The sequence below is a fragment of the Chrysochloris asiatica genome, unplaced genomic scaffold (assembly GCF_000296735.1).
Source record: "Chrysochloris asiatica unplaced genomic scaffold, ChrAsi1.0 scaffold00140, whole genome shotgun sequence".
In the NCBI taxonomy this organism is placed as follows: Eukaryota; Metazoa; Chordata; class Mammalia; order Afrosoricida; family Chrysochloridae; genus Chrysochloris; species Chrysochloris asiatica.
In genome coordinates this window covers 1,944,995-1,955,785 of record NW_006408658.1, presented here as the reverse complement: position 1 = coordinate 1,955,785, position 10,791 = coordinate 1,944,995, and the positions used below count along the sequence as shown (strand labels likewise).

Below are 10,791 nucleotides of genomic sequence, written 5' to 3'. Positions count from 1 at the left end.
AAACTGGTACAGCAGTCAATTGTAAAATGGTCTGTTTTATCCCATGTCATTCCATTGACAGCCTGAGGACGGTGGAAGGGAACACTGTGGTCTCCTTCATGTGTAGGAATTGTGTTTGTACAAATTGCTTTACAGCAGGGACATTGTTTCCAGCAGCCACAGAGGTGATCAGAGAGCAATTTTGTAGTTTCAGGAACTATTTCTTTTACAGACACATTCAGAAAGTCCTGTTCTATTCTCTTCAATGTGGGATCCAATCCTTCACTCATGGCTTGTTTGAGAAATTCAGTATCTTTTATCTGTTGGTGTTCAATGCTTACCAAAGCGCTTCTTGGAAACACCAAGTTACTTCCCAGGTGATCACAGAACAAATCCAACCATTCGGATGCAGTGCTGCTTTTATCTTTAGCTACTTCAGTGGATTCATAAATAGCTTTGAGGATGACAGTCTTGATTTCGTCTAAACTGATTTTTAAAAAAGTCTTTGTTTTTTCACAAGTTTTGTCTAAATTGTATCCTTGAATATGGTGCTCAATGTAATTCTTAAAATACGACTTTGGGTTATGAATGTACTGCCAGTAACTGTCAAAATTTTCTTTTTCTGCCAGAGTGGTAAGAATGTGTTTCTCTAGGTTTGCCCTGTTTCCATTGAATTCAGGACAGGTAGCCCGCATGTGCCCTGCAACTTTAAGTGCCATTTTCTCCCGTATGGTAATGGAGATAGCAGAAGTAAGCTTGTTCCACAGAAAATCAACAAATGATTTGATGGAGGTTGCTCCTTGGCAGGAAATCTTAAAACTCATGAAGAAATCATGTTTCTTGCTTTCCAAGTAGTTTACAGGATCATTTGCTCTCTTGAATGTCTTGTGCATCTCCTTAAAACTCTCTTTTGCTCTTTGGAACAACCAGAAAGCCAAGTCAATTTTATATTTATTTGTGAATGTGTATTTGTCATGAGTGGATGCAGATGTCGTTTCCTTATCTATCATTCTCAAGATTTTGTGCAAATAACTTGGATTGTAATCACACTTTTGTCTCATAATGTCATTAATAATTTCATTAAAATTTGAAATTATGCAATGTGTAGTCATATTTATGTGCTCTTTATCCTGGACGGCTAGTGACTTTTTGCATCTTAAAATTGTCCTGTCCATTTTGATATGTGTATCATAGTCTATGTGAAACAGTTCTCTATAGTTACTCTTTAATATGTTCACCACATGTTTATCCTTTTTGAAGTAATCCAAAAGTATGTTTTCAGAATCCACATCTATGTTAGTTAGGCTCTTTAGCTGGAGGGGAAGCTGAGCATACGTCATAGAACCATTTCTCCCAAAGTAAATTGAATTTCTTGTTTAGTTCTTCTTCACTCAATTCTTTGTCTTGTAGAGTTAAAGCTAACTTTCTGCTTTTTTCCAACAGTTCCTTTTCATAACTTGACTTCATTGCAGCGAGTTTTTCTTGGCTTTCCTTGAAATAAATGAGCTCTTCAGTTTTTCTTTTGCTTTCTGAAATAAGTGCCTCTTTAACTATTTCTAGCTTATTCTCAAAATTTGCTTTCCACTGAACCAGTATTTCATTATCTGGGTCTTCAGTAAAATATTTTTCAAGGTCTTGCTTGATGGCTCCATATTTTTCTTTCACTGCCGCCTCAACTGTGTTGGCCTTGAGTGTCTTCATTTTGCCATTTTGAATCTGGTTGGTCAGTGTGTTCTGCAAGTCTAACACATGACTCCTCAGTTTCCAGCTCCATTGGTTATACATTGTTTCCAGTTTGTTCATGGCCATGACCTCTTTGGTATTCCTGAAACTGAAAATAAAGTTTTCATTCACGAGGGCTCTCCACAAATCTTGAACTCGAAGTTTTACTTCTGATAACTTCATGATGGTGCCCCTCGATGCCTCTTTGGCAGTCATAAGAATCCTGCTTTTCAGTTCCTGCACATTGTAACTGTAACGAGGATTGGGAGGGGCCATTGGTGGATTGCCATTCCAGAGGTGAGCAAAGTAGTAGACGTGATTACTAACGTCAAACTTAATGACGTCACTGAAGCGGGTTACATGTTGGCACTGTTCTTGTTTAGCTGCTATTGCTGCCATTTCATCTAGTTTCTGCTCTAGTCGTCTTCGTGCTTCCATAGTTTGGTCTTTAGCTGTAACTTCCCCCACATTCTGATGGACAAAGAGGCAACTTGGGAAGAGTCTTACTTGTTTCATCCTGAGGAAAGCTTGGACAACTATTTGTAGAATATCCTGCATCTCTGATGGATTTTCTCCAAAAATATTGATCAAAGTCAAGTTTCCAAATCCAATGACAAAGGTTGCTAACTCATTATCCCAATTCTGAGATTTGTTGTTGAGTTCTGGTGCCCGAAGTCCTTCTGTGTCCACAACAAGCATAAAGTCAAAGCCCAGTTCCTCTGTGAATGTCTCCTCCACCTTCAGGAGCTGCATGTAGGCTCCCTGGGTACACCTCCCCGCACTGACAGTGAACTGCAGCCCAAAAAGGGCATTCAGTAGGGTGGACTTTCCTGAGCTCTGCAGGCCAAGAATGGAAAGAACAAACAGTCGTTTGTTTCCAAGTTTCTCAGAGAGCTTATCAAAAATAGCAGCCACCCATTTCAGAGGCACATAGGAAGCATCCCCATCCATTAGCTCCATGGGAGCCCCAGCTATCATCAGGTCAGCAGCAATATGGGGAAGGCAGAGGAAAAGGGGATCTCTTATGGAGGAAGCTTCTTCCAGTGCTTCATAGATCTGTCCAACTTCTCTGAGAAGATGCTCAATTCCCAAGGAACAATCACTGATCTCTTTGGATATGGCTTCCATCTTATTCTGCTGGTCTCTGAGGGAGTTGCTCTTTGGTACCTTTTGCTTTTCTGCTTGTACTGATGACCACAAAGTCCTTTGCTGCTCATGCAGGGTTTCCAAAGGTTTTATAGTTATGTTGGTCAAAAGCATACTCAACCACTGCAGGAAGTAAAGTTTGGTGAGGGGTTCAGAACGTTCTTGGAGAATTTCAAGGAAAGGTTGCATTAAATCGTTCAGAGGAAAGGCTTTGTCCAATTGCTGATGCCGTATTCTTTGTTTTTCTGTCTCAATGTCACTCTTGTGTTGTTCAATGCTACGATTCCCCTTTTCTCTCAGATGATAGAGTTCTTTGTCCTTCTTACACCAGCGGTGCCATAGTTGTCCCTGAAGGGGTAGTAAATTTTCCTTTATCTTAGATAACTTCATTTCTCCCAAGAGAGCAATTAGTGTCTGTGCCTTTTCTTTGGCTTCCTTGCAATCTCTCAGATCTTCATCTATTTGGAATCCTTGTTTGTGAGCAATTCGAGCACAGTCCTCTAAATTGAGAGCCGTGTCTGATAGCGCTGACAAACGTCTGATTGTATTTGTGAGCTCCTCTGTTAATTCTGCCTTATTTCTGTTTTTGATCCCTATTGCCACTTTCTGGCTGGAATTATCAGCTACAGTTTTTTCTTTATCATCAAACAGACAGATCAGAGGTTTTGATGACTGGCACAAGTCATGAACAACTTTTCGGTTTTCTTCATTGTTATCTGAAGCAGACATGAGGACCACAATGAGTGAAGAGACTTCCTGCAAGAAAGTGAGCTGTCGTCTGTGTTCCTTTGCATCTCCATGGAGATTAGTGAAGGTCAGACAGTTGTCAAATCTGTCCTTCTCTTCCCCTCCTGGACAGAACCAGCAGATTTCCACCACACCCTTCATCAAGAGACAGTCTGTGCTGCTTCCTGGGCAGTGTCGGTGAAAAAAGACATCATGTTTATGTTCACTGACAAGAGAGTTCATGATCTGAGATTTTGAGGCAGAGAAGCCATTTCCAACTCTAATGAAGGAGACTATGGAAGTAGGTACACTAGTCATCTGCTGATTTTTGTAATTGTTCTTCACCTTTGATGATGTACTTGATTGCTGCCAGCTTCTTCTAATTTGGCTGAGAGCCCAGAGAGAGAATTCAATTTCAGAAGTGCAGGGATGTGGTACCACAAGAGGAAGGGCAAACTGACATATGGAGAGTTTGGCGTAAATATATTGCCTGGCAAAGGCATCTGCACAGTGATGAATTGCCATCTGAATATCCATTGGGTGAATGTTGCATCTAGTATTCATGATGGAAGTATTACTGGAACTGTCACTGTGTTCAAAAATGCCTCCATATGGATCAAAAAACTCACTTTCCTTATTGGAGGTACTTGAAGAGACTGGAATTTCTGCGTTTTCACCACCTTTGAAGACCAAGAATCTCAGCTTATAATCAAGCACCAGCAGCTTCTGCAGGAAGTAGAAGGGAAGCTCTTGCTCAGAACTGGGCTGGGTGTTATACATAGAGGCCTTGTGGATCAGATGGAAGTTAGCTCTGCCCATCCTCTTTGGGTAGTAATGTTCTAGGCCTAGACGCTGAAGTAGCTCTAGGAATGCTGCATTTTCTATCACTTTTGTTTTCTTTTCTTCATTATCATCTGCCTTCTGGGGCTGTTTCTTTTCATGGCAGAGACTTTCCAATTGCTTTCTCGCCTCTTCCATTAGGAAATAAGGTACAGTGGCTTCATAATTGCCATCAATGAGCAATCTTAGATCATTCTCTATGTTTTTCCAATCATGGCCTGCCCCAAATTTGGTGAGGAGTTTCACAATTTCTTCAGACAGGGATTGTCCCATGTGATGTTTCATTAATTCTAAACGTTGTGTTTTCGTCTCTGGAGGAACAGCTGTAATTCCCACTGTGACTGTTAGGCCAGTGAGCACCAGGAAAGCCTGAGCCCTGTAGTTGCAAGTATCTTTCAGCTCATGGTATTTATCATGGGCCTTTTGCATTTCATGATGTAAGTACTCTAACTCATCACAACCCAGGAGATACTGAAAAGTATTGTGAACCATGTCATACCCTGCCCCAGCTGCAATGAGAAGTAGCAAGAGCTGTGTGTCAGGCTGCTCTGTTTTTTGGAGGTTCTCTAAAAAGGAGTGGAGAGACAAGCTGATCTCATAAGTGGCTTTTCTTTGAGCATCTTCCAGTGCTTGGTGACACTCAAACTTTGCCTTTTTTTCCATGAGAACATTCTGGGTGTCCTTTAAGATTTTAATGAATTCAGATAATTGATAGATGTTGACTTGCTCTTGGTGTGACTCTGATTGGAAGATCTACTCCTTGGTAGTGTGAACCTGAGGAAAGTGTTCTACTTTGTAGATGTGAGGGTACAGAAGAATATGCATCTGAGACTTAATGAATTTAATGCTATGAATGGAAGGCTCTTTGCAAAATTTGACTGTGTTCACCAGAAAATTCTGCAAGTTCCCATCTTTGAGACATGTAAATCCAGATGTCATAACTTCTAACTTTCTGACTCAACACTTGCATAAAATCTATCAGTTTTTTCAGCTGCTTCTCAGGATCTGACACCTCCCAATATTTCATGTCCTGTAGGAAAACTTTATCATCCTTGCTGTTGTTGTTGTTGTTAAGTGCTCTCGAATCGATCCTGACCCATAGTGACCCTGAGTAAGGTTTCCAAGTAGCAGCTCGTGAGCTTGAAAATCTGACCTTGCAGTTCAAATGACTTTGCAGTCAGACACATTTAGCTCACAGTGTGACAAATGCGTCTCCATTTTGGATGTGGGCAATGAGGCCAGTCAGTGCAGTGGAGCTGTCTTTGAGGTACTTAGCCACTTGATATGGATCCTCAAAATCACTTCTGTGCCTCTCAGGGCAAACCCCCTTCCAAGACTAAGACTCAATGGGAATACATGAGCAGACATGTGCTCTGACTGGTGACCATGTTTGTCACCAATAAGGGGAAGTGAACATACCCTATATTCTATCAACTTTTTCCTTCATTTGAAATCAGTCTAATCTGGATCTCTGTACCTATATTTTTGCCTTCTTTCACACTGCAATTATTTTGAATGTAGACGGAACTCCTAAGTCCTCTGAATTTGTTGTAATTTTGTTCTTTCCTGGACTGTTCTTACTGTTTAATGACTTCTGAGTGGTGTTGCCATATCTATTAATACCTGATTGCTAGATGGAGTGGCTGGGGACTCTAGACCTAGAAAGGGAGAGGGACTGTGTGCTGACGACCAGGGGGAAGGCTTGCAAAGGGTATACACTTTGGTTCGTGGATGATGTATGGAGGGGACTGTAACCATGGCAATGAAACGATATACGATAGGATGAATGTAAAGCTAATGTTTTCCCATGTGAACTATCACATAATTCACAATAAAACATTAAAAAAAAAATCAATTCTGTGGCTGGAGAGGATGATGACCCAGATGGGTATCAGCTGACATCCCCTGTCAATGACACACAAGGTTTGATTGCTGGTAGAGTCCAGCTTTCCATTGGGGAAGGCTATCTACTTCTGGTGGACCACCTGTGTGGGCCACTGATAACTAGACTTTGGTTTGGAGGTTTGGGAAGTTAGTGCTCTGAGAGGCCATTTTTGAATGAGAATCTTAAATGTTCACACCTGCAGCAATTTTCACTCCATGTAAATATCCAGGGCCTCTGCTGACTGTTGTTTCACTTCTTCCAGTTGTTCACTTTGAAAACCCTCAGCAACAGCTTTCCACCAGTAGATTCCTCCCAGGTGCAGAGGATCCTTATTAGCATGAGAGCCAAACCTGTGGAAGAAGGCCTCAGTTCTTCGCCTCAGCAAGGGGAGTGTGTGTGGGCCTTTAGATTGTTCCAGAAGGTCTTCAATACATTTTAGTTCCTGTAGAGCAGCTTTGGAGAAATGGAGCTGGTTGATGGGAAAGTGGCAGGAGACCAGTGGGATGTAGCTGAACTTGGTTGTGCAGAAGTAAGAGTGCTCAGAATATGACTGTTGACTCCCCTGCGATTCTGAATGTTGACTGTGGTCTATACCTGCCTCCATGCTGAATCCCTACCCTCCAGCTTTGGCTGAGGTGGTGGCACTAAAGCCCAGCTTCTCTATAGTCTGGATGAATACAGATTCTGTGTGAGATGAACATTCCTTTGCTTCTATCTGGGTGCTCTGTTTGGGACCAAATCCTCGGGGAGACTGAGTAACTCCTCTCTCTTCTCTATCAGACCTCTTTGGTGGCTGGTTTTATAGATTCCCTGAAGGGCCAGTCCTCCAGATGCCCTTCTCACCAGATCTTCATCTGGGAGGTTTTGCCTGGGGTACAATGTCCCCTCTATGTGGTTGAGTTGTTGCTGCTTGTTCTCCATGACTTCCCTTCGAGACTTTTCGGGGGATGGTCAGAATTTTCTTGGTATCTCCATAGTCTGCCTCTGTTTCTTTTGTTTTCACCATCTCTTCCTGTCGCTACTTCCCTTTTGACATATTTTTCCAGTTCCCACAGTTCCTGCTGTGCCTGTTTTTGCTTCTTTTTCTGAGACTTCTGTAACTTTGAAATCCATCAGGGATGGATTCTGTGCTGAGTCCATGGCTTTGAAGAAAACAGATATTCAGTTAGCCTATATTATTACCTTGAGATATTTAAGCCACATTGCCAAAATGATGAGTGTAACTAACATACCAGTTTTCAAGGCTTTCCATCCCTTACTTTCATTGTTACAACATGCATTTTGGCAACATATTTGTAAGTTTTTAAGTGTGTGTGTGCACAAGACTTCATCCTGGCCATTTTCAACATGTATTGCCATTTTGTTTGCCAGAGGAAGTTGCAAGTTAACAATCTTGCTTTTGACACCTTCAGTTTAAGAATAAATATTCTTAAATACTTATTTAAATATTAAATAGAGAGTTTGAGTTTGAGTAAAGTACCAACAATTGATTCTGTTTTTCTATTAGACATGCGCTGATTAGTTTTACTCTTTTATCTGTCACTTATGCTTAGGACCTCTCATGATCTTTTTAAAAATTTAATTAATTTATTTATTTTCTTTAAGTTTTTATTGTCAGTTGAGTGAAAGTTTACAGGACAGGTCACCAGTTTTACATTCAACAAATCATACAAGTTGCTTCATCACAATGATTACATTCCCTTCCGTGTATCATCAGTTAACAGAGTTAACAGTATTTCTCTCTATTCACTTTAGCTCTTTTTTTTTTTCTTAATGCTTTATTGTGAATTATGTGATGTTTACATGGGAGACATTAGCTTCATGTTGTTCCTACCGTATATCGTTTCCTTACCATAGTTACAATCCTCTCCATGCATCATCAACCAACCAAAGGGTATACCTGCAAGCTTTCCTTCTGGTCATCAGCACACAGCCCCTCTCCCTCTCTGAGTCCAAAGTCCCCAGCTGCTCCATCTCCCCACGTCATCATCTCTGCCTCTATCTTTGGCATCACTGCTTCTCTGGGTAGGGTTCCGTTCTCTGCTCTTCTCCCTTGATGGCCCCAGAGACCTCCTCTCCTGGACTGCAAAGTTAATCACTCCCCTCCTTTTGCCACAAAACGTCTACCTTTACATTTCCAACCCTCACAATCAGTTCTGATAACAATCATTCCCTATTGTATCCCAAGAGACCTATCTGCATCTCCTTTTATCAGCCCCGCCTAGACAGATTGGATACTACTCAGTGGAGATTTTACCTTGCTCCATGCACTCTGGGTTTAGGTTTCCTCTTGAAAGCTTGTAAGCCAGTCACTTCTTACTTCTGTAGCCTACCCCCGCTCCCCATTCTAAGCAGCCAATGTCCAAGTTGCCCACCCCTGTCCACTCCATGTATGGAGGGGGTGAGAATGATCCTCGCTGTGAAGATTTGTTCTCTCTTTTGCGTTACTGCATCCATAGGTATAGGTCAAGTTCATCAAATTGTATCAGATTACTCTTTTTTTCTTCTTCTAGTAGAGTGCTGATTATCCAGTCATTGAAGCCAGGTTAAGTGGCTATTATCTGCAAGTGTGAGTGTACTTATGCATGTGTCTTCTCTTCTTATCAGCAGGATGCTTCACTCTGCACTCTAGTCCTCTGTGGCTATGTCACTGATTCTGGGCCCAAGAGTTCCCTGGTCTTGCCACACTGCTGGCCAACCAGGTCTCCAGCTGGGTTCACAGGAGTCTATTGAATGCTGCAGGGCTTAGCTCACAGCTTCATTGCTGTTTTCCCCTCACTTTCCCTTATGGGTGTCGAACGTGGTCACCAATCAGAGTGTGTATTTCCATTGAGTCTTAGTCTTAGAAGGAGGTTTGCCCTGAAGGGACCCGACCACTTGCCTTGATGTCTCCTGGGTGAGCCACTTGTTTGTCTTGTAGTAGTCAGTCAGTATGCCTATATTGTTTTGTATTTCTCCTGTCAGTCTTTCTTTCAAGAAATATCTTCTGTTCTGGCTGATCCAGGCTGGTCTGCTTTTCCTTTCAAGTTGAAATTTCCTACCAAAGAAGATTCTGGATGCTGTTCACGATTCCACCTATGGTCTTATGTAATGCAGAGGCTCCGCAGGAAGCCTCCATCACTGGGCACATTGTAGCCCCATTTTAGGTATTCCAATCAGCTCTGGTAGCATAGTGGTTATGAATCAGGCTGCTAATCTCATGGTCAGCAGTTCAAAACTACCAGCTGTTCCATGGGAGAAATATGAGGCTTTCTGCTCCCATAAAGATTTACAGCCTTGGAAACCCTGTACACGGTTGCTATGAGTCGGAACTGACTCCATGGCACATAACAACTACAACAACAATAACAATCAGTTATAGACAGAAGATGGACTTACAAGCTTTCTATGGTGACATTTCTGGTTATTCCTTTCTTCTCCCCTCCAGTGTCTATTTTATAGTGGTATGCCAGAGAAACCTAGATTCAAAAGACAGCCAAGCATCTTAACATTATTTCCCCCCTTTTCTCCATTCCAACCATGTCTCGATCCCTGTACCCCACAACCCTGTTGTTCCAAGATTGTGCATGCATCATTATTTACCTCTGTCCCACTTCAGCTTCACATTCATCCTATCGTATTTCATTTCATTGCAATGGTAACAATTCCCTCCATGCATCATCAAACAATCAAAGGATACACCCCATAGGCCCGCCCCCCTGGCTGTCAGCAAACAGTTCCTCTCCCTCCCTGAGTTCTGTATCCCCAGCCACTCCATCTGTCCACATCATCTTCTCTGTCTCCATGCCTGGCTTCACTGCCTCTCTGGGTAGGGTCACACTTTCCACTCTTCTCACTTGATGGTCCCAGGGACCTCTGCTCCTGGGCTGCAAATTCAATCACTCTCTTCCTTTTGCCAAAAAAAAAAAAATCAAAATCTGCCTCTACATTTCCGACCCTCACATTCATTCACGATGGCAGTTATTCACTGTTGTACTACAAGAGTCTTATTCCCATTTCCTTTCGTCAGCCTGGTACCAACAGATTGGAAATCATTCAGTGGAGGTTCTGCCTACCTCTGCCCCATCTGGAACTAGGCTCCCTCTTGAAAGCTTGTAAGCCAGTCACTTCTTGCCTTTATATCCCCCAACCCATTTTGGGTCTGGGCAATTTCTAGCCTCCTTTAAGGTATTCCAGTCAGTTACAGGCTGAAGACGGGCTTACATGTCTTCTGTTGTGATGTTTCTTGCTATTTCCCATCCCCCCTCAAGTGTCTATTTCACAATGGTAGGCAAGGGAAACCATGATTCAAAAGATAGCCAAGCATCCTAACATTATTCTCCTCTTTTACCCTTTCAAGCCATGCTTCAAACCCTGTATCTTGAAGCCCTGTTATTCCAAGGTTGTGCATATATCGTCATTTACCTCTGTCCCAACTAGCCCATGTAAACCTGCCTAACTGTTCTCCCATCAGCCTTGTTCTTCTTTTTCCCTCCCCTTTCTTGTGTATTGCT

The 10,791-nt window shown here is 42.2% G+C and overlaps 1 pseudogene; it reads right to left on the bottom strand.

Moving 5' to 3' along the window:
• LOC102826283 overlaps positions 1-7,501 on the bottom strand; it is a 17,475-nt pseudogene extending 9,974 nt beyond the window's left edge.
• Between the last annotated feature and the right edge of the window lie 3,290 nt (positions 7,502-10,791).